The 24,554-nt window shown below is 42.8% G+C and overlaps 1 long non-coding RNA gene across 1 annotated transcript in view; it reads left to right on the top strand.

The window, feature by feature from the left end:
* LOC113617520 (uncharacterized) overlaps positions 1-24,554 on the top strand; it is a 96,705-nt gene that overhangs the window by 21,848 nt on the left and 50,303 nt on the right. Inside the window, exon 2 of the long non-coding RNA XR_003431679.1 lies at positions 24,299-24,392. This is a non-coding gene — a long non-coding RNA (uncharacterized LOC113617520). The remainder of the gene's footprint in view (positions 1-24,298; positions 24,393-24,554) is intronic.

The raw sequence follows: 24,554 nt of genomic DNA, 5'->3' as shown, positions 1-24,554 counted from the left end.
TAACTGGGGACTGTTGTTCAGTTTAAACAAGTTAACACATCAAAAAACCATCACAGTGCTTTATATGAATATTATTTTACTCCTTGCAATAATAACTTTATGTCCATTTTGTAAATGAATAAATAGAGACCCAGCAACGTCCAGTAACTTGCCTAAGGGCTCATAGTAAGTGACACAGCTAAGTTACCAAGCCAGCCCTTCTCTCTTCTAAACCCGAGCTCTTTCTACGATGCTACTTGGCGTCGGCCACGTCTGGTGAGACCTTATTTAGAGACCAGAACCAGAGGTAAAGGCAGCTATCCACGGAGGACCAATGGCTGTTGAGGTGGTCTGGTGTGATACCTCTATTCAGATGGAATGGCCCAAACTGGATAGTAACAGACACAGTCAGATTCTGTGCGTTGGGGAGTTTAAAAGTGAGACTCAGAAAGGGATAGAGACATAAAGGGTGGAAGCCCAGATTCACACACACAGAAAAGTGTCAGCAGGAAACACGGGGCAATAGAAGTCATGTACAAGCAGAAACAGAGAAGGTGGAAAGAGGGAACAGGTTGGTAGTAGCAAGACAAGGAAGCCTCCTCCAGGATGAAGCTCCTCCTTAGGTCCTCACGTAAGGGATGCAGGACACAGGTGGTGTCTCTCACTGACGAGCCACAACTGAACATGCCCAATAGCCTTCCTACTCAGGGTGGATCATCTTAGGCACTACCTGCGAGCTTGTGGGCCATACAGACACTCAGGCCCCACCCACACCTACTGAATCCAAATCTGTAATAAGAGCCTCAGCTAATTTGTGCGCACGTTAAAATTCAACAGAATACGTGATTCAGTCATGGTAGGCTGCATCAGAACACGTTCCAAATTCTTTTACCTGGTGATGGCTGCGCTATGGGGCGCACAGTTTCATCCCGTACATTCTATGAACTCCCACTCTTCCTCCCCCGTAGGGAATACGATAACTGGGCCAGAAGAGCTGGGCTGTGTGCCCTGGACAATAACCTAGTTCCCTATGAGAGCTGGCTTTGGGAATGCTGAGCCTTCTTCAGCATTTTTTGAATTTTTATATCGTCCTCCATTAACTGAGGAACCTGAGTGCACAGCTGTTCCTTGCAACCTGATGGATCGTGACAAATAGTCTGGGTGATTTAATTTGCAAAGCTACAGGGATTGTAACAGTAGTAAATTAAACCTGAGAAGAAGGGCTTTTAGAAATAGGTACACTGAGAGCAACAGGAAGTGGCTGATGACAAGCAACTCCTGAACATAATACCCTGTGCCATTCTCTGTGGGTGAAAATAGCCCCGCCGGCCTCCCTCCAAAGGATCTCTGGCCCTCTCTGTATTGCAGAAGGTACAGTACATGGTGATGATAAGGATGGATGAGTCATACGAGGAGGGTTTAGCTGCCCACAGCGTACTGATCAGGAAGCAGGGAAGTTTAAAATGCATGTTTAAAAGATTTTCAATAAATGTAATGACAATAATGCACAATTTGGAGCTTCTCCAAAATCTCAGCTCTCTGGAAAACAGATGACCAGGATGACTCACTCTCCAGGGCTCTGGAGTATAAGGTGTACTGACATACTCATCACTCCTCCCACCCCCAGGGAGCGTGTTTCCCACAGCCCCAGAGGAAGCAGCCACAGGTGCTAATCTGTCCTTTCCTTGTCACCAAGGCTTATTTTTCCCAGCTGGGCCCATCAAATCCGCTCTCTCAAGAACCTGAAACTGGGACACACAGCCTTCAGTTGGTGTTTGTCAGGTGCATGAGGTGAGAAGCTACATGAAGATGGGTCTGGGTTCACTAAGGTTTGCCAAAGCACAGAAAGTTGGCAGCAGAGTGAACATGAGGTAGAAGCCCCTCAGGCCCCTGAGTCTGGAGCTCGAAACTGCTCTCGGTCCCTCTCATTCTGATTCTTCTGAGGTTCTACTATAGTACCTTCTCTGGATCCCAGGAAGTACCCTGTGTCCTTCCAGAAAAGTCCACTGTTTTTGGTTAAGCTAATTTGTGTAGTGTCTGTTCCTTGAAAACAGTTGTTCCTTGTTGAAGAGGTGTTTCACACCTAAAATCCATAAAGATCCCTCATATTTTACTAGCAACAGGTTGTGGTGGCTATGGGACAAGATGGCGTACAGGGGACGGCGCAGAAAGGAGGAACATATCATCGTGATGTGTGCCAGACTGGCAGCGGAGGGAATGGGCCGTTATGCTGACCAGATAGCAGGCCACAGGTGCCAGCCTGGAGTCCCAGGCAGAGGCCAGAGACTGAAGGCCCACAATGGGTGGGAGGACCTGGGAATGTGCCTGGCCTCAAGGTTCAAGCTGGGCATCAGAAATAGGCTGAGGTAGATTTAGAAACAGCACCTGAGGATGGGGCACAGGTGCAGGAGGGCTTACCTCCCAGCAACAAAGGTGATAAAGCTCTGCCCTGATCGTAGCAGCTGTTTTAGTGGAGGTGGGAATAAGGGGTGCTGTAGGCCCAGAGATCACAGACCTCTCAGGCCCACCAGAAACATGGGAGATCATAACTTCTGCGTTCCCTGACTCTACTGTTCAGTAATTCTCTTTGGAGTGCAGACATTTTATTTCCAGGCTACCACTACAGAAGCTATTCATTAGGAGCTTAGGGTCCATTCTATAAATTTGACGCTCTCTCTCTCTCTCTCTCTCTCTGGGAAAAAGCAGCATATTGTTTCTGTCCCTTTTCCAAGGTTAACCTAAGCTTGCTTGAGGCTCATTCCTGCCCATTTGACCACTTGATATCTCTCAAATCACGGCTAAAGCTGACCAGCATTTTTTTTTTAAGTGCCTGGAGTGGGCCCAGGCAAGTTCTGGATAGCTACTGAGAATGCATTTAAATCAAGCCTAAATAACCTCTGTAAACTCTCAAGTCCTTTTTTTCCTACTGTGTGTGATGTCATAATGAAGAGAAAGTGAATATATATGGATGTATGTGTGTGTTGGTACAAAATTCAGAGAACCAAAGAGGGTGCGTTTTTAAAAATTTCTCAGAAATTTCAGAAATTTAGGACATTAGTGGGAATGCTCACTATTGTGCCGTTTATTAAGATGGGACCAGTTTTAACTTTCTGATGTGCTATTCAGATACTTTAGAATTTATCTGTCTGCCAACTTTTAACTTGCCATTTATTACTCTCATTTTCATTTGGTAACAAACTGTTTTGACAGACAATTTCAGATTATATCTTCCTATTCGGAAGCTAATAATTTTCGAAATTCTCTGACAAATAGTTGTCACGTGTTTTATGTATCAACATCAAATATCTGCATAAAAGAGAAAATGGGTTCCCATCTACTCTATTCAAACGACTTGTCATTTCTTAAAATTTATTGCAAAACATATATTTATCAAACATATATTAGGTACCTACTATATTGGCACTCTGTGCAGTGACAGGGCTAGACTCTTCTGGAAGTATAACATTGGAATTAAGAGCAAGGCTTTAGAATCTGTCATAGGATGGGTTCCCCCCAGAAGCAGCTCCTGGAACATGTGCTTGTATGCAACTGGCTCATGAAGGACTTGCCTCCATGGGAGAATGAAGGAGCTGGGGCAGCAGGCCAGGAGGGGGAGGGAGTGAAGCAAGGGTGTGATCTCAGGCAGAGTCTCATGCAGAGTGGCTTTGCCCCAAAACCCCTCCGCCTCACAAAAATCAGTATAAAGGTGTCTCAAGGGAGCTGGGCAAAGCATCAATATTACTCTCTATAGAGGCAGAGCTTAAATATGAATGCACAGCCACAACGAAGGAGGCAGTAAGGAGGAAGTAAGGGCTGAGCCCTGGGGTCTGGAGAGGAAGAGGGGGAGTAGCCTTACGTGGAGGGCTGTCTCCCTCCACCGCCTCAATATGACAGACCCTTCCCTCAAGCGGTGCTGGACGAACAGGAAGCGCCGATGCTAACTTGGCTAGAGGTGCGAGGAAGAGCAGAACCTGTGCAGGTGCACAGGAGGGTGATTCCCCAGCTGCCTGGCAACCGTGGAGAGGTAGGGAAGGAAGGACTATTCCCGGCTTCAGCTGCTAGACTGGGACAAGCGTCCTTATATAAGCAAGGTCTGTGAGGTCGGTGTAGGGATGTGGGCTCATTCTCTATCATCTTCCCCCTTCCCTTCCTCCTTTAACCACAGATGATATGGGCACTTTCTAGGTTTCTTCACATATGGTTTCATATGAAATCCCAGCCTAGATAAAGGTATTCCTCTTTTTAAAGTAACCGCAGAAATAACAGTACACAAACCAAGCATCAGACTCTCAGGCAGGACCAGACACCCATAGCTTAAGAATTAGAGTTCTTTCCTTCTTCAGCTTCATGCAGTCATAAACTGTCAAAACATTAAATGCAGTTTGAATTCATAAAGTCTTCCTCATGCCCTTCCATGGCCCTTGGCCCTCCTGCCTCTGGTTTTATGGTGTAGGGGGCGTGGGACGAGGCGTACTCAGATAGGAGGCACAGGTGGTCTGGGATCGGGGGCTGTTTCAGGGTGGTGAGACTTCCGCTGTCCCTGGATCCTGCTTAGCTCATGTGAGAACACAGAGCACTTCTGTGGCCATCATGGGGCAGGAGGGGTGGTGTGCCGGCTTCCTTTAATGGACGGGGGAAGGGTTTCAAAGTGTGTTTGTGGATGCTGTGTGATGGGGATCAGAATGACGGTCCTACTTCTGTGACTGAGCTTCTCTGTGATTGGATGACTTGATGGCAAGTGTGGATGCCTGCATCCTATCACGCCCTGTGCCCTCCCTCTTCTGTTTTGCTCTAGTTTTCAAGGGGCCATGGGTGTCTTTGACAAGACAGCTCTTCAAAATAAAGGCCAAATGATCACAACTCATGCCTCCCACCACTAAGAAGGAGGCACAACATCCGACAGGTCTCTTTGGGTTCTGGAGGTGACATGTTCCAAGTTCAGGAGCACAGAAGTGGCCTGTGACTGATACAGAGGCTTCCAGATCTGAGCGGGGCCCAGAGAAGAAAAGGGCTCTGCAGCAGGTGCAGTGCGTGATGCCAGCACCCCTGCCACCTTGACCTCGTGCACCGCAGACTCTCGGGTGTTAGAGAGCTCTGCGGGGAGAAAGATGTGTGGAGTGTGCAGCAGCAAAGGCCCAGGGTTCTAGACCTAGCCCCTGCTGTCTGCAGTAAAGAGTATTTACTCTTCATAATACAGCTCTGACATGCTACAAGGCCCCAGTAGAGAAGCAACAACTGCGCATGGGACATCTAGTGACTGTGTCATCCAGCTGCCCATCCTGAGCTGGGCTCTGACGGACCCACCAAGTAATAAATTCAGCACTCCACTGTGAGATAGAAGTGGTGCATCTGGGATGGGCACGAGCAGGGACAGAGGACGCAAGTGAACATGAGCAGGTGACCCAGGCCCTTCTGTGATTCACTGTGTTTGTACTACTGCCCTTAGCTCACATCTAAGACTGCATGGGGGCTTCCCTTCTGACCAGCTGTTGGGGGATAAAAACGGCCAAGCTTGGGCCACAGCTGGGCAGCTTGGTATGTAGGTGCAAGTGAAAACAGACCGCTGCTGTACTTCATCCCATGACAGGGATGGCCCTGGAAGAAAGTGGTGAGCAAAAGTCTTCCTTGTGGGTGCTAGGTGGACTATATGATTAAACAGTATGATTAGTCATTATTTTCTACAGGATAATAGAAGAAAGTGGTACATCACGGGTTAGGTTTTGGACAGGTCATTTTGGTGGTAAGTAAGAGGGGAGCTTTGGTTGATGAGAGAGTAGCACGGTGGTATGGGAGACTGTTGTGACTGACAGTGCCAGCTATAGAGAGAAGTGGTCCAAGAGAGTTTTAAAGGTAGATGTCTCTCCTGTCAGTATGCTGCAAATAGATTTTTACCATAGGCTCTGGTCATGATTCTAGCTCTTCCAGATCTTTTCAGAGAGGCTTAGAGAAGATCGAGGTAAAATCTTTTCTTGGAGTGGTATATGTCACATGAACTTATCTGTCTGGTGAAATAAGGGCTTCAGGTAATACAAAAACAGTTTGGTGTCTCCTTAGCAATGAGGACAGAATGGGATGGAGGGAACCTGAGGACTTAGAGAGGAAGAGGAGAGGAGAGATTAGGGAATACAGAGACTCAAGTGTGTACCCATTTCCATGTCTGGTATTGATTGGATCTTTTCTGGGGAACTCATGTTAAGTTTTCAAGATTGGTTTTTGTTTTTGTTTTTTTTTAGAGAAGCAATAAGGAGAGAATCATTCATTTGGAATGGAGGTAATTTTGGTGCTAACTAGTTTTTTCACTTTGGGCAAATTCTTTCTGGTCTTGGTTTTACTGTTTTTAATCTAACCAGTTGAATTCGGTGAACTCTGAAGTTCTGCCTAACTTTTGCCTATATACTTCTTTGGATAAAGCCTCTGGGGCAACAGAGACACTGAAGCAATTAAGAATGGAAGGGGTAAGGAAAGTAAATGAATGAGGGTAAAGCACACGTCACAAAAGAGGAAGGGCCCATGAGAAGGAGGAGATGAAAAACTTTAGGGATTTATGTTTATAGGAAAGCAATGTTTGATTGATTATATGTTCATAGAAATATTTTGAGGGGTGGAAGAATATTTGCAAACATTTGTCAAGTTGTTTACATGGTTGCAAAGCCCAATATGCACTTTGAGGGTAAGAAGAGTTGGTGTTTAAAAAGCCAAGAGAGGGTGTATCTTTGGTGAATCGTCTGTGTGGGGAGTGTACCCCTGCTCCCAGCACCAACAGAATATGGGGTGCTTCCCTCTCACTTCAGGCTGGCGAGAGAGGCTGTAAGGCGGCCATTCAGAAAGCTTGATGTGTGGATTTGGGGGTGCATGCTGGTGCTCTGCGGAAGGTAGTTTGGAAATGAAAGACTGGCTGAAGCCACGCATGAAGGCAGGGCAAGAACAAGGGTTGCATATTTAACATGTGCCAACAATGTGTGACCTTCCTGTGGCCAAATGGGGGCCATGAAAGGGAATTAGGTTGGAGCCTCCTGCGGTGGGTTCTGCAAGGCACTGAGGGTCCAGAGTCTGAGGCTCTAGGGTTTACCGCTAAGGCAGGAGCTGATGTGAGGGACGTAGCAACGGGTCAGCTAAAGGAGATCATCGTGGACCTCTGAGGAATCCACAAATGTTTCCCCAAGGTAAAAAGTTGGCTTTGGTCCTCCGTCAGACAACCAAGAACATCAACACTGACCAAGTCAACTGGGTCTTCCCGGATCTTCTCTTTCTTCCCTCTCTTCTTACAACCCTGCAAATTTGGGCGTGGGGTGGGGAGAAGCTGACAGAAAAGTTGAGTTTCTTCTCTTTCTGTTCTCCCAGCAGGTTTCCAGACCCAGGCCGGCCCAAGCTAAGAGAGTACAGTTTGCTGCCCTATTTTAAAATACAGGTCCAGGTTTTTATGAGGGGGGCTAAGTAGGAGACAGAGCAGGACTCACTCCCACAGTTTCTTCTGGAAGTCACGAACTGACGATGCGCAGGCAATAAACCTCATTCTACAAGCTTGTCAGTGTACGAAGCTGCATAAAACAGTGGTCTATTAGTACTAAATCTTAAATTAGCTACTGGATTTTTAGAAGTACAGGACAAGAGCCAAACGAAGAAGTTTCTTCTAAATCTATAGCAGCTCCAGGCAGCTGAGAGCTACCAGCCGCTAGTCTTATGAACAGATATTCTGGGATTCCTATTTATAGAGGCCGTCTTGTCACATGGGCAAGCCATGTTTTTCTGGCATTGTTCCTTACCGTGTCATGGACCTTAACCTTTGGAATGTCCAACACCTTTTAGTAAGCTTGAGTAGGTTTTTAACCAGGCCAGCATTGAATCTTGGGATGTAAAGCTTACAAGGGTATTGAGGCTCTAATGCCCTCATTTTACAGAGGGGGAATGGAGGATCCTAGCGGTGAAAACATTTGTTAGTTACAGAGTTAGGAACACATCCAGGCTTCTTGACTCCAAGTCTGGTGCCTTTCACATATCATAAATTTAAACTAAGGATTTTGTTTTGTTTGAGTTTTGGATATGAGAGGGGCTGAAAGTAGGTTTGTTGTTTTTTTTTTTAACCATACAGTTAAACAAACTAATAATTTTATAGCGTCTAAGGCTGTTGTATCATTTATATAAACCAGAGGAAGAAAAAACAATTCCTAATCTCTTAGCACTCACCAGCCATATCAGTAAAAATAAATTTAGAATGTCATGAGCTCAGTAACTTTGAGAGAGACTCAATCCTGCCCGTCAGGTACAGTCTGAATACACATAGGTATATCACTCTGGACATGGATTCTGCCTCTTAGGAGGTGTGTGGCTCTGTGTAAGTCACTAAATTTTCATGAAATTGTTTCTTCTTCTGTTAAAAAGAAGAATGATCTAGATTGGTTCATATGTTAAAGATATTTTAAATTGTAAAACACTTAATAAGAGTAAAGTATTACAGTTGTTTTCAGTTATTGCCATGTGGAAATTGTAGAGAGGCATCCTCTTCCATAGACATTTGTTACCAGGACCATTATGTGGGTGGTATTTGCAGGCTGGTCTATGAGGTTGTGCCCCAGGGGTGCAATTATTATAGATCATAGTATGAGTGGCACCCTCAGTGGCTTTAAGCTACGTGGGTACCCTGTTACCTGCTGTGTTTATTTCCTGCTGGACTCTTGGGATGCACATGATGTAGTCATAGGCATACTCTGCAGAACATCTCCCGGGTGAACATTGCCTTGGTAGAATACCTCTTGGTTTTCTAAACTTCAGAGAACATATTTATGTCTTAAATCAATATTTTCAACCCAAGTTTAAAAGAATTACATTTATATTCCTAAAGATACAACCAAATACTTTTTACAAAATGGTGTGTGAGAATTTCGTGACTTACATTTTAAACTCAACTGATGGGAAGTCAGAATCCCATGAGGACAGTTCGAAAATGTACCAAATGTCAACACAAGGGAGCTTGAAGGTCTTAAGAGAGACATTGGGATGTTGATGTTCCTAAAGGAGACTGTGATCACAGTGTCATGTTTCATATGAGCCACTGACTGCCAGGTGCTATTGTGTGCTCTGCTGGTCCTGAACACGTTTCCACAGTGATTGACATTGCACATCCAGTGGAACAAGTTCTGCACTTTGCAATTCCTCGGCATGAGGTTTTCTAAGAGCTCTTTGACAAGCTTTTAATCTGTCTCTTCAAAACCAGCTTACTTTGCAAGAGCAACAATTGTCACTTTGTCTTCAACCCCCTCTTCAAAGTCTCACGTAGGCCACAAACGACAGGGTTAGTTGTTTACATGCGCTGTTCATCTTTTGTGGAGAATACTTTTGATATGACTTTTTATTGAGCTCTAGAACTAGTCCTTACTCATAAATATTTGACTCTTTGGAGAGTAGCGGAGTGCCCAGCAGAACAGCATATACCTTTAGCTTTCCTTGCAGGTAGGGGGTAGCCATGTGACAGAATTCTAGCCAATGAGGTATAAACGGAAGTTGTTGGGGAAGCGCCTCAAATGAGAAGCATGTGCTTATTTACTCTAGCTTTTCCTTTCGTCTGAAACATGGACATGATGGCTGGAGCTTTGGCAGCCATCTTGAGAACATAAGAATATGAGGGTCAAGGATAGTGAAAGGGAAAATTCAGAAGAGTGTGGGTCTCTGATGACATCAAGGAGCACCATAACAGACCCGTATCAGCCCCCTTTGGATATCTTTTATATGAGAGAACAATAAATCCCAAAATATGCTCAATAATACAGTGTTGGTGGGTTTGGAACACAATTTCTAAGTGATAGATATATCTTGTCTATTTTTGTCCAACTCCTCCTCAGATTGTTCCCCCATCCCTAAGTTGAAATGATCGTCGTACCCTGGCCAAGCCAGTTCCTTCGTTTCTTTCAGGACATTTCTCAGACTTACATCCTACAAAAAATCTTTTACTTTTCTTCTTCCTTTCTGATCAGCCTTTTAGTTAACAAAGGTGTAACTTTTTTGGTGTTTGAGTCAATCTCTTCTATGTATAATATTCTTTTCTATATAATCACTTTTGTGTGTTTTCTATCCCTCAGGATGTAAAGTCATTGGGAACAGATATCTATTCTAGTTTATCTTGCTATGTCCCGTTACTCTCCAGCATTTGAGCCTAGCAAAGTGGTGAGTCCTACAAACTCTATGAATACTGACTGCATGCATTTTGTCAAAACTAGAGAAACATGGGGTGGAGACTGATAACTGAGCAAGTCTTGATCCTTGCTCATGTGAATCAGACTTGGGTTGTAGAGCAGGTGATGGTCCTGCTGCCTCATTCTACAGTCAGCTGCAATGGTCCCCATTTCCCACAGAAGGGGAAGTGAGGTCTCCTGCTCTCTCAGGAGTGCCCACCCCCATCTGTCTCTGGGCTTCTCCCAGGGCTTTTAGGGCATTTTTCTTCTTCTTCTTCTTTCCTTCCTCTTCTTCTTCTTAACTTTATGCAATTCTTTTAAAACAAAACTAGAAAGCAAATTGAGAAATTAGTTATAAACTGACCTTTTCCAGTGCATATCTTTGCCCAGAAACAACCCCCTTTGTGTAAACTCACCATCTTGTACTTGTTGCTCAAATGGCTCCTCAAATTCTTTCTTTTCAGGAAGTCTTCTTTCAATGGACTGAAAGTATGAGGGCCAGCCTACTTAGTATTTGACCATTCAGTAAAGATGTATTGAAGTCTACTATATGCTCAGTACTTTGAGATGATCCTGGGGGAGTGAGCATCAAGTGTAAAATGAAGTATGATTTTTGACCTAAGAAAATATACAGTCTGGTTAGGGAATTCACATCTGCAGAACTCGGTAAAGCTAAACATCCTGTCCTAAAGAGGTTTAAGATAATGTGCATCCTTTCTCTGGCTGGGCATATCACGTCCACCCCTTACCCCTTATCCAAAGGGACAAGCCATGGACTCGTGAAGTGCCTACTGAATCCTCTCCTTACTGGTCAGCTCACTTTCCACACTTATTCTTTAACTGCTCATAATATAAGTTACACCTTATTAACTGTGTGCATTTATAATTGGATTATTGTTTCAAATACCAATACATTAATCAAAGAGCAGATTATAAGCCCTTGTATGGCTAACATTGGGTTACATATTTTGGGAGTACAGCAAGGGCTGACTGTAGGATGTGGTCTTACCTGTTTTCTTCGTCACCTCTTTCAGGAAGCCTTTGCTGACTCTGTCCTACCCCTGGCAGGGTTATTTATTCTGAGTTTCCATTGGAGTGATGATGATGATTAATGTTAATTGAGATTTAGTAAGTGCCAGACACTGTGCTGAGTACTTTACTTGTTACCTCATTCAATCCTCCCAACAAACCAAAGAAGTATATAGTGTGATTACTCTATCTTTACAGATGAGGACACTGAGGTACAGTTAATCAACCTGACCAGGGCTGTACAACTAGTAAGTGGGAGAGAGACATTCCAATGCGGGTAGTCTAGTATAATCACCTCTGGTTTAAAGGTAAGGGGGTTGCATCGATCTGTTTGGGCTGATACCGTAACAAAATACCACAACAAAGCTCCATGTTGTTTAACCAACAGATTTATTTTCTCGTAGTTCTGGAGGCTAGGACGTCTAAGATCAAGGTCCAGCAGAGTTCTGTTTTTGCTGAGAGCTCTCCTCCTGGCTAGCAGATGGCTTCCTTCTCACTGTGTCTTCACATGGAGGAGAAAGAGCGAACTTTCTGTTATCTCTTCTCCTAAGGGCACTAAATCCCTTAATGAGGGCCCCACTCTCATGACCTCTTCTAACCCCAGTTACCTCCCAAAGACCCCACATCTAGATACCATCACACTGGGAATTAGGGTTTTAACATAAACATTTTGGGAGGACAGACATTCAGTCCATAACAGGAACCAAGGCTTGGGGAGATTATATAGTACAGCCAAGGTCAGAATTGTTAGGTAGAAGGGCAAGTACTGGATCCCAGATTTCTGGAGGTGGGTGGGCCTTTGTGTTACTTTGAGTTAATAAGGCAAGAGGATAAGCAAGAACAGGGAGGATCCCTGGTACTGTCAGACATTTTGGATGCCCAAAGAACATTGCAGGTCAGGGCACCTTAACCCTGGTAATTGTAAAGATAAACATACCTCTTTCTCTTCTGCTATGTTATGTTTGCAATATTTTTATTTAGGCAGAAAGAAATAGACCTTCTTTTCTTCATCTGATTCAATTCATAATTAACCTCTAATAAATGAAAGCCTGGTCTTTAGAAAAAAACCTCTCTCTCCTAATTTTTGAGATTGTATCTTAAGTAGGAATTTTATAGAGCCGTAATGTTTTTTTGAGGCTTGTAGGTTCTTGCCAACGTTTTCAATATTGTATCAGTCAAGATTTCAATGGGAAACAGATGGCACATTAAGATTAGGTAGTTTGAGAGGAGTTTGATGAGAAGTCTATTTAGAAGCATGGCTTAGGAAAAGCAGCAGAGATGGTGTGTACTCCTATGCCATGGTTCTTGTTAATACTGTCAGGCCTGAAGGAACAAGTGAAAGGAGAGGTAAGGGAGACCCAGAGAGAGAGAGGTATATGGAGAAGGCTGCCTGACAGTGGGGGAGTTCAGCCAACTCATAGCCCATTATGGGGACTCCCTGGGGAAAAATCACCTACCCTCACTCTCTTCCCGCTTCTGATCTCCTGAAACTCTGTCCCACTGGCTGAATCTAACAAGAGCCAACAGCAAGGGGTTATGTTGATGTATTCTGAACATGTCAGCCTCCTGGGGCAGGGAGCAGAGTTTAGAAGGATGAAGAATTAACTAGGAGGATATTATCCCAAATACCATTTTCAGTGAGGTAGAGATTTAGGAAGCGATCCTGACTGCCATTTAAGCTGTTCTGCCTTTTTCTGTTAAATGTCATAGATGGTATATAACCTAGCGATCGGCATGGTTCACTTTAGTGTGTGAAATGAAAGAGAGAGGGAGGTAGGTTGACTTTAAATATCTTCCTTACCCAACGAGAATGGAGAACGAGGTACTCCATCCTACCGTACTCAAGAATGGGGTTTAGAGTTGCTATACATTAGCGATAGAGTTAAAATAAATAAAACTTTTCATTGATTAGGCAAGTGGTCCTTAAGATCAAGTTACTGGTGAGAAATTCAAACCAGTTTATGAGTGCATTTTGTAGAAACGGCTTTGACGGCCAATCTGAAGAGACTCGATCTGATAAACTGTGGCCCTCTGTTTCTACACTACCGGGAAGCAGTAGTCCCTGGAGTCAGGGGATGAAGGGTTGGTGTCCAGCTCTGCCACTTACTAGGGCATAGCGGATCATCATAGCTTCTTCCTTTGTGGACTGAGGAAGATAATCATGCCTCTGCCAAAGGATTGCTGTAAAGACATTTAGCAGAGTGTCTGGCACAGAGGAAGTGTTTGGCAGATGTTAGATGTTCTAGCTCCGGTGAATCAGGGAATCTGGCCAACAAACAGCAGACAATCCTTTCCTAAATAAGGAAATGATACCTTCGTTAGAATGCTGGCTTTCTAAAAATGAAAATGAAGTTTCAAAGGGGACATGTGCCTTCTCCAGAAAATGATTAATTATGGGTATTTTTGCAGTCGATGATACAATACAAATAATTAAATCAAAGTTTGCCTCGAAACTGTGGAAACAGACTCAAAAGCACACGGAGGTGTCAGGTTGGAGGTGAAGAACTGAGAAGCAGAAGAGGAGGGGAGGAGAAGCAGCTCTCTGCTACCACGGCAATTTTGCTATGGCTGGGGCAGCCCGTTCATAGCTTCAGGGTCAAAGGTAAAGAGGATGTGCACAGCTGTCACTCCTGTGACTCTATGAGATCCAGGAAATAACGGGGGTTTTTTTGGCAATCTCCATCTACTCTGCCTCCAATAACTTGGTGAAGTAGGGAGGCATGCTCAAATGGTCCCAAACCCTGTGGCATAAGGAAGTGGTTGATCAGCATAGGAAAGGGAATTCCTTTTCTTTTTAATTAAAAAAAGATGATCTTTACTAAAACTTAACTAAAATAAGCCTCACATGTTTAAATAATAAACAAATAAAAGATAAAATCTCCTGTCTAGACAGTATTTCTGTTTAAGTAACTCTGGACTATTTTTAAGGACTGTTACCAAGAACACTCTTTCTGAGACTCCTGGAGTGGGCTTTCCCACTGTGATTTCCTCTTTTTATTTGGTCTCAAAGACTCTAGCAGTTTTCTTCTGCCCTATCCTTTGACCTCCTTATCTCATGTTTGAGAGTCATGTCTTTCTGACTCTTCTTGGATTTCCTACCAAGGCAGTTCTCTTCCTACTCACCCCCCTCCCATCTTTTAGTACAGCTTCCAAGGCAGTCCACCGTCATGACGACACAGGCAGATATTCTTTCTCCTTGTGATTACTAAACCTCGAGTCTAATTCCCCTATAATATAATCTTCATTTCTCCTGCCTCTTTCCAAATTAAACCAGTTAATTTACTCTCTGTAGAATGAATTTCATTATTTTCTGTATGTCACATCCCTTTTCTTAGAGATTGTTATTCTGTGCAGTGAAGATTTTTAGGAGTTTGTGAATTTATAAAACCAGAGCTTGAAAAAGATTTTCACTTGTTTCAACATCATATAACATCTGAGGAAGGTCAAAATGAAGCTTTCATCTGTACAATAGGGAAAGAAATTTTAAAAGGGCTCCAAGTGAAGTGACACTGAGAAACTGAAGAGACTTATACACGACCAGTGCCAAGTAGGTCTAAGGGCAAATATCGCCCTTGAATAAAACACCTAATTGAGGAGCGTGTCACTCACGGTGCCTCCTGGGAACTGGAGGAAGAACGTGTCCTCCTTCTCATGGACTCAGTGAGATTCTGCCTCCTACAGAGAAGTGGATAACAGGGAGCAGAATCTCTTTATATATCAGTGCTGGGATGTGGAACTGCTACCTGGGGACACTTGGAAGGGAGCCTTAGTGCTGGCAAGGGTGGCTCAGTACTTGGGCTCTGTGAGGCCAGATTTAAAGCTCATTTAACAAATACGTGGGATCAATAGCTTTGGAATGATATTTTTGTTATTCTTCTTTGATCCAAAGGACTGAGGAAAGTGTTGGTTTACAGAAGAGAACTGAATGATTAATTGACCCAAAGGGCTTGTAGCACTTTTGCTGAACAAGCTAGATGATTCAGTCTTATTCAATGCTGACAAAGGATATGGAGCAAACTGGCAGCAGGATGGTCTCCCTTTATCCACCCACCTTCCATTGGAAGCTGGTTGCCTGCAGTGCCTAGAATGTGTACTCTATAGAGTACAGCTGGCCACTGGAAGATGAATAAAACTTTGCTTTATTGCTGGGTCTGGAACAATAGCCATGGGGGGCCCATCTGTATCAGTTTCCTATTACTGAATGATAAACTACCCCATAACTTAGTGGCTTAAAACAGTAACTATTATTTCTTACAATTCTCTGGGTTGTCTGGGCTCAGCTGATCCTTTTTTCTGTTCTCTATGGTGTCAGCTAGGCTACCTTTTTTTTTTTTAACTTTTTTTTCTACTTAAAGATGCATGTTTTTTTGTTTGTTTTTGTTGTTTTTGTTTTTGTTTTTGCGGTACACGGGCCTCTCACCGTTGTGGCCTCTCCCGTTGCGGAGCACAGGCTCCGGACGTGCAGGCTCAGCGGTCATGGCTCACGGGCCGCTCCGTGGCATGTGGGATCTTCCCGGCCTGAGGCATGAACCCATTTCCCCTGCATCGGCAGGCGGACTCTCAACCACTGCGCCACCAGGGAAGCCCCCCTTTTTTTTTTTTCCTTTTTCTTTTTTAATTTATTTAATTTATTTTATTTTTGGCTGCGTTGGGTCTTCGTTGCTGCGTGTGGGCTTTCTCTAGTTGTGGCGAGCGGGGGCTACTCTTCCTCGTGGTGCATGGGCTTCTCATTGCGGTGGCCTCTATCGCTGCGGAGCACAGGCTCTAGGCACACCAGCTTCAGTAGTTGTGGCACGCAGGCTCAGTAGTTGTGGTTGGTGGACTCTAGAGCGCAGGCTCAGTAGTTGTGGCGCACAGGCCTAGTTGCTCCGCGACATGTGGGATCCTCCTGGACCAGGGCTCGAACCCGTGTCCCCTGCATTGGCAGGGGGATTCTCAACCACTGCGCCACCAGGGAAGCCCCAGCTAGGCTATCTTATGTGGCAGCATCATTCTGGTGCTTGATACAAAGTGATTTACTAACGCATTTGGTGGTTAGTACTGGCTATTGGGTGGGACTTCTCTTTACATGTGACGTGTCCATTAGAGTAACTGAACTTCTTTTTACAATGGCTCAGGTTTCCAAACAAGAGTGAGAAGAGAAGCTACCTGGTCTCTTGAGGCCTGGGTCCAGAACTCAGCATGAGTCACTTCTGTCACATTTTATTGGCAAAACGAACCACACAGTCAGCCCAGATATAGTCTTGAACTCTTGATGGGCATGTGCCTAAAGATGGGAATATTTATTGGTGGCCATCTTTGCAGAGAACACACCATACCACCAATGGCAGGTAGGTGACATCAGCGCTGGTGGCAATCACAGCACCTCAGATACTGAGCCTAGGGCACAGAGACACAGCACAGGTCTACTGAAATTGTTCTGGATTCCATAAGCACACCTGGCAGCCTTTTACCTCACTAAGATTGCCGGGTCAAGTTTGCAGGTGATCTGATAATCACAGGTACAGAGATCTTTTTGACTCATTCTACAGAGTAAACTGTCCCAGCGAGAAGGAGCAGAGAAAATGCGCAATGATTTAATGATCCCAGAAATTCTTCAGCGCAAAGTAGCAGCTAAAACTTTGGCCATTGGTTTCAGGATTAAGAGACTTAGTCATAGTGGAAAGCAGAGGGCTTTGGAGAGTCAGACCTGAGGTTGAATCCTGACTCCATGACTGATTAGCTTTGTGATTTCGGGCAAATCACCTAATTCTCTGAGTCTCATTGTTCTCATCTACAGTCTGGGGATTACATCCCTTCTCATACAGAGTGGCTGAGAATATAAAGTACCTGGCACACAGCTTCTTATATAAAAAGTGCTTAGTAAATATTAACTATTATTATCTTTGACTCATCTGGCTATGAAACTATGGCCATGACTTTAGGGTTTCCTAAGGAGCCATCAGTGCCTCTGCATTCACCCACCACCAGTTTATGTAAATATTTTGAAAGAGTACAGATCTTTCCAATTCTGTGAATATATAAGTGGGTCCTCCTCTTCCAGATTGGCTGGCTCAGTAAAGAAAGTCTTTGAGGTATCTTTTCCTTCTTCCTATATTCTTTCCCAACTATCACTGAATGTACTCTTTCCCGTGTTGAAAGTTCAGGAATTCAGCAACTCTGTCCATTGAAGCATGGTTACACATTGAACATATCAATGTGTAACAAGATTTATTCTGTCCCTATTCTGCTTTTCTTGGGGGATATAAAAATTACTGATTAGGATATAAAAAGCAGATTCATAAACTATCCTGTTAGGAAAAGAAGCTATGGGATTTTAACATTAAACCTCCATTGTTTGCTCAGACACTACTGACTTCAGTTGCTTTTCCCTGTTATAGGACCATCTGTCAGATCATACAGCAGCATGTCCAAATTTGGGGATGTGAAATTATGGACGCTGTAAATATTGGTATTAGAAAGTGAACTTCCTGACCACGATTTCTTATTGTACTCTCCTAGGAAATATTTTTTCTTCTGCCCCAAAGACAGTTGAGGGCTCTACGGTCTGTCTGCCAGTTCTTTTCTTGACTGCCAGTCACTGCTATCTTATCTCGTTACTTTTTCTTGCTGAATCAGACTTTTGTTTCTCAGCTCCAGCAACATGAGCCGTCATCTTATTTGGATACTGAACAGATCTTCCTTTTTAAAGGAGGGAAGAGGTTAAGATGCTAAATGAAAAGGAGGACCAAACCCACGCTCTTCTTAGGATTAGACCTCAGATTTCTTCTTCTCACGTTATGTTATTTAATCCCAATAGCTAGTAAGTAGCTGGGGAGAAGCCATTTGGACCTTGTGCATTATCCCTCTTTTAGGAAGAATGGAGTTTGCTCCTCTGTCCCTTCAGTACAACTCAGAAAATCTCCCTGCATCCTGAAAAGAAATGCATTGCATTTCTAAATGGTTAGGAGTCCTTGCAGCATTCTAAACATGCATCCTATAAAGGTCTCTGCTAGGAGCTCTGTAAAGGTAGAGATAAAAACATGTGTTTCCATTTGCTTCATACTCTAACAACAGAAATGGTTTACTTTTCTGTTTGATCTTTAACTGACTGTGGAGGACCTTTTGTTTTTAGTCCCCCTGCCCCAAATCACTTCTCTCCTCCCTCAGTTCCTCAAGGACAAAAATAATGAGTAAACAAACACATACACAAGTACAGTTTGTTTAACCCTAAAGTAAATCCCATTTTAGCTTTGTTGTCAGGCAAAGGCCCATTTTTATAAGGTGAGTAAGCATTACTTGACTGTTTTTAACAAGCGTTTTATCGTTTTCTTGTATTCATCTTTTTTGGGGGTGTTTCTAGCATTGCTCGTTGTTAAAGATCAGGTTCGCCAGGAAGTAGACGCTGAGAAGGAGGTGGTGTGCAGGAGACGTGTGGGGGAAGGGAAGGAAGCAGGGTTGTGTAGAAGAGAAGTTGACTGTGGTACAGTCTCAGTAAAGGCCTCAGCTAACTCTGGGGGAGCTCTAAGGCCGGGATGACCCTTCAGCGTTTTCTGCAACTGAGATGAGGGGCCCAGGATGTTGTACACCCATGTCAATCAACCACTGGATGAAGGCTGGCCTCAGGAATGGGATGTGACTTATTTGAGGCAACTTTCTTCAACCTAGGGCTATTCCAAGAGAGGGAGAGGTGACAGTTGAAGTTGAGGGCTGTGAGCTGCGGGACTCCCAGCAGCTGGAGGAATGAGTTCTTCTGTCCCACAGGGGATTCTGGGAAGTACATCACAATCTCCATGACATCTTAGATCTGGGCAACTGGATCCTTGCCTCGGGTTCTGTATTTTGGAAAGCTCCATTCTGACCTTTCTCCTTTCTCCAGCCTTGCCTCTCCTCAAGGGGCAAGGGCCTTAGGGCCCAAAGACTGCATCCCTCCTCACTGCACTTTGGGTACTCAAGACCCAGAAAGCCCCAAGCTTTCAAGCCTAGGCCGCAGAGGTGGCCAAGGGACAGGCATTGGGGAGGGTAGGTGCACACAGTGGGCTGTCCGCAAGCAGCCACACGAGGCCCTTCATATGTAGAACCGTGGGGAGTGGTAAGAACACAGCGTTTGGGGAGGGGTCCATTTGTACTTGTGCTCTAGGCCCTGTAAATGTTGGGCGTCTGCCCTAATTGATAGCTAGCTCTAACTCTTCCTTACAGCTGGAGAAATGGAGACAAGCAGGAAACTCTTCTCTGGTTACGGAGAGGCATGAGCTCAGAGATGTGACTGGACCTCTGGTTATTGCCACTAGACTAGCTGCTCTCCTCACCAGAAATTGTTTATTTTCAGTCAGATATAGATGGCTAAACTTTCCTCAGAAGACTTGTCCCTCACTTTCTTTGTCTCATAGAACTATTTGTGAGGATTAGAGTAAAAGTCTATAACTCTGCAGTTCCCTGGAGAAAGGCGCTGTAAAGACACAAGATATTATAGTATAATCCTTAGAATACACTAATGCTAATGGCCAGGGAGCAGAGACCCGGAGTCGTGAGTTCTGCTTGGCTTGCTCAAATGCCAGGTTTAGCGTCAAAGCAGTCCATGATTGATAGATCAGTGGTAGCTAAAAGATGATGAGCTTTTGTAAATGGGTGACTAGCTCCTAAAGAAAGCCACATATTTTACCTGATAACACCCAAGTAAAATAGTTACTTCAGCTTTTAGAAATGTTGCCATCAATAACTTGAGGAGTTTTCCGTCTCGGAATTTGGTGCTATAATTTCTTTTCATCTATCACTGCTAAATCTCCTATTTACTGAAAACACCTTCCAAAGTTCTCTAGAGGTTAACCCTTAACCCAGTATCCAGGCAGTCTATAACTGGCATCTTTTTTGCTCCAGAATCACATTTCACAACAGATTTCACACCAGACAGATGACTCCTGTAAAAAATCTTCAGAAGGCAGGAGGGCCTTTTGCATCCTATACAGCTACACCCAGATAGCAAGGGAGCTGCTCCACTCCAGCCACCACCCCTGGAACTCATCTCCACTCCTACCCAATGGTGGTATGTGCTGTTCAATTAACAGTCTCCTTTAAATTTACTATCTTCTTGGTTTCTCAGTTTGCTGGCTTCTTGAAGATTTTCCATTTAGTGAATGAGCAAATGATCTAGAATTATGAAGAAATATGTCCTGTGAAATATTGTCCTTGCTTCATCTAGATAGAAATAGCCAGGCTTTCTGTTCTCTGTCCCACTCCCTCAACAAAGGTAGAAGAGCACTAAGAAAACTCAAAGTTCCAGAGACTGTATATGTCCTGTGTGTATATAGGTATTTAGGCAAACAGTTGCCCCAGGAATTGTTATCGGTAAACTGAATTTACTTAAATGAATAGACTTTAGATGCTATCATATCACAGAGAAGCAGAATCAGAGGAGGGCCTCTGATCCTGTGTTGTCACTAATTCTGTCATCTTGACACTCAGCTCCCTGCCTATAAAAATAAGAGCTTGGGGAGTTAGGTAGATCAGTGGTTCCTAACCTGAGTGTAGCACTATTTTAATATTTCAAAAAGCCTAAGTAAAATAATAGTTCGTAAAAAAAAAAATCTATGTCAGTGGTACATAGGCTAAACAAAATAGAAAATTCATTTTGCTTTTGATTGGAATACTATCAGCCCAGTATGGCAACTGTGGTTTTCTTTTGTGTTTTTTAGAAGTTTTATAGTTTTACATTTTACATTTACGTCCTCAGTGCATTTCTTTTTTTTTTTTTTTTTTTTTTTTTCTTTTTACTGTTGTGGCCTCTCCCGTTGTGGAGCACAGGCTCTGGACGCGCAGGCTCAGCAGCCATGGCTCACGGGCCCAGGCGCTCCGCGGCATGTGGGATCTTCCCGGACCGGGGCACGAATCCATGTCCCCTGCATCGGCAGGCGGACTCTCAACCACTGCGCCACCAGGGAAGCCCCTCAGTGCATTTTGAGTTAATTTTTGGTACAAGATGTGAGGTTTAAGTCAAGGTTTATGCTTTTGCCTGTAGATATCCAATGACTGCAGCACTAATCATTAAAAACATTAATGATTTGTTTGCATCTTTGTCACAAATCAATTGCTCATATTCATGTAGATATAATTCTGGTTTTCCTATTATGTTCCATTGGACTGTGTGTCTTTTCCTTCACCAGTACCACACTGTCTTAGTTACTGTTGCTATACAGTTGACCCTTGAACAATGTGGGTGTTAGAGGTGCCAACCTTCACACAGTCTAAAATCCACGTACAACTTTACAGCTGACCCTTAATATCCACGGTTCTGCACCTACATGGATTCAACCAACCGTGCATCATGTGGTACTGTAGTATGTACTGTTTGTTGAAAAAAAAATCCACGTATAAGTGGACTTTATAAGTGCAGTTCAAACGCATGTTGTTCAAGGGTCAACTGTATAGTAAACCTTAACATTGGGGAAGAGTGATTTCTTCCACTCTATTCTTCTTTGTTTAAAGTTGTTTTGGCTATTTCAAGTCCTTTCTATTCATTTTAGAATAAACTTGTATATTATACAAAACACCTTACTAAGATTTAATAAAAATTGTGTTAAGCCTATAGAACAATTTAGGGAGAATTGTCATCCTTACTGTGTTGAACCTTGTAATCCATGAACGTGGTATGTTTCTCCAAGTATTTAGATCGTCTTTGATCATCATTTTGTAATTCTCATCATGAAGATTCTATACATGTTTTATTAAGTTTATACCTAAGACTTCAATTTTCTTTGGAGCAATTATAAATGGTTTGTATTTTTGATTTGAGTTTCCGCTTTTTTGTTGCCAGAGTAGAGTAGTGCAGTTAATTTTGATGTTTGATCTGCATTCTGTGAGCTTGTTGAACTCACAGTTCCAGGACGTTTTTTGGTAGATCCCTAGGAATTTTCTGCATAGCCAATCATGTCATCTGTGAATAGAGACAGTAACTCAGCCTGATGAGTTTTATTTCTTTTTTTCCAATATGTATGTTTTTTTCTTTTTCTTCCCTTATTTGTAGTGACTAAAAATTCCAGTAATATCTTGAATAAGAGTGGTGAAAGCATATACCTTGTCTTGTTCCTCCTCTTAGAGGGGAAGAATTCAGCCTTTGATGTATGAATGATGTTAGCTATAGGTTTTTGCATAGATGCTGTTTATGAGATTAAGGAAGTCTCCCCTAAAGTGTGCTAAGCATTTTTATAATGAATGGATTTTGAATTTTGTCAAATGCTTCTTCTGAGTCAATTGATATGATCATATGACTTTTCTTCTTTGTCCTGTTAATGTGGTTGATTACAATGGTTGATTTTTGGATATCAAACTTCCCTTGAATACTCCAATAGAATAAGTCCCACTTGGCTGTGGTATACTATTCTTTTTACTTACTGTTGGATTTGATTTCCTAAAATTTTATTGAGGATTTCTGCTCTGCTTTAAAATAACTTTTGTTTAATTTCTTAACCTATTTTCCTGTGTAGCTTAAAGATTGGCAAATGCCTGAAGGTGGAAATCTCCCGTGTGTTGAGCTCATGTTAGATTAGTTATCTATAGTTATCTGTAACCACAAACACTTTAGCTGGAAAAATCACACAAAAATGTAATCTTAACTGTTTCTTTGGAGAATATAAACAGAAAATTATATAATTGGAAAGATAAGGCAATACCTATAGAAACATCCCAGCTATAACTTTTCCTATTTATTTATAGGCAGAGTTTGAAGATTCAAATTTGAATCCATGTTGCATGTGAGACCATGACATGTCCACAAATGGTAGCCCATAAAAGCGACTTGTACGTGAATTCATGTATAAAGAGTTTGGATTCCATGCAGAGCACTATTCTAAGATTACCAAGTGTCAAGCTTCTTTCATGATTTCCTTTATTATGTAGCAGATGGAACTTCGCATAGCTATTGGAATGAAGATATGTACCACATGTTTTTCTTCGACCAAATAAACCCATGTAAACACATGGCATGATTGGGACCTCAGAGGATAATCAGATTAATTATTTCTTCAGTGTATCTTGGGGGGAAAGTGCTATAGGAGACCCTTGATCTAAGCCATCTCACATGAGTAGGCTATTGATGCAATCTTTGCAGTCACTTTTAAGTGAAGGAGTAGAGGCCCAGAAAAAAAGGTCACATTTTATAATCTCCAATTTATCGTGTTGGCTTTGCCTTCGTTGCTTATAATTCTAGGTCATAGGATTTAATGAGCCTCTGTGTATGAATAGGAATTCATTTATGCAAACAAAATATCTCTTTAGGGGCTGGATGATTTACTAGGCAATTATCCTATTTAGCCCAAGAAAATATAGGTTTTTGGGTGAATTGCTGGTCATTAGAAGAATCGTCTTACTGATTTAGAATTTATGGGAACATTTTGTCTGTAGGAGATCTGATAAAAAAGAAACCATATTTTTGCTTTTTATGCAGCTGGACCTGTAACCACTCAAAGACGTAGACTTTTCAATGATATATGTTTCATTGATTTGAGTAATATTCTATTTGTCCTCTGAAAAGCACTGCATCATCCCTAAGCAGAACAGGAAGAATAGCTTTGGCTGCACTCCATTTTCCAGGATAATTTTCTTCAAAGAAGACTGATTTCAGATGACTTTGAAAGCTCTTTTCAAAGTGCTTCCTGGATATTCTCTTTAATGATGGTGGAAATGCTGTTTAGATTATGTCTGACACTTTTGTACACTATTCACAATGCTTCTACCATTAAAAAAATGTGTTCCAGGCTTATGTTCTTGAGATTCAATAAGTTTATTACATTTTTTAATAGCACAAACAGATTTTCTTTGCTATTTAATAACAATCAGAAGAAGACAATTAGTCCAGAGACAAAACAACAACCATGGATAAATTCAAGTTTTTCCATGATGAATCAACGCCTGAATTCCCATTTACGTTTTTCTGCCTACCATCTTCTCCTGTGGACTGCAAAATGATGAAGTAAAAGCTTTCCAGTTTACCCGTGGTGAAAACCATTGTCACTCGGGAGAGCCTCCTTATGATAGGAACACCTGAGCTCTCTGTAGATTTCGCTCTCTTCATAAATTCTTGATGGAGTTATTCCTGGTATCTCGCAGTGAGATTATCATTCTTACCAATGAAACTTTCTTCTTGTTTCCAGGTTGAGTGGTCTTTTAGAGACTTGCATTTATAAAGAGACCTCCATGAAGAGAATCTTATCGATGTGTTCACCTTGCTTTCTTAAGAACCCAAAGGTATTTCTATTGTTTTTTAAAAGTCTTGAGGTGTTTGATTATAAATAGCTGTTCGATTGCAAGCATGATGCTCTGTGCAGTATTGGTTGATTCTTTTATTTCGATGACAAGGGCTGTCACCAACAGATAATAACTTATAGCACAGACATTATTTTAAGTGCT

The sequence above is a fragment of the Aethalodelphis obliquidens genome, unplaced genomic scaffold, assembly GCF_003676395.1.
Source record: "Aethalodelphis obliquidens isolate GAN/ISIS:26980383/991018 unplaced genomic scaffold, ASM367639v1 scaffold4, whole genome shotgun sequence".
NCBI lineage: Eukaryota > Metazoa > Chordata > Mammalia > Artiodactyla > Delphinidae > Aethalodelphis > Aethalodelphis obliquidens.
The sequence above is the reverse complement of the archived record's forward strand: the minus strand, read 5'-3'. Positions and strand labels throughout refer to the sequence as shown.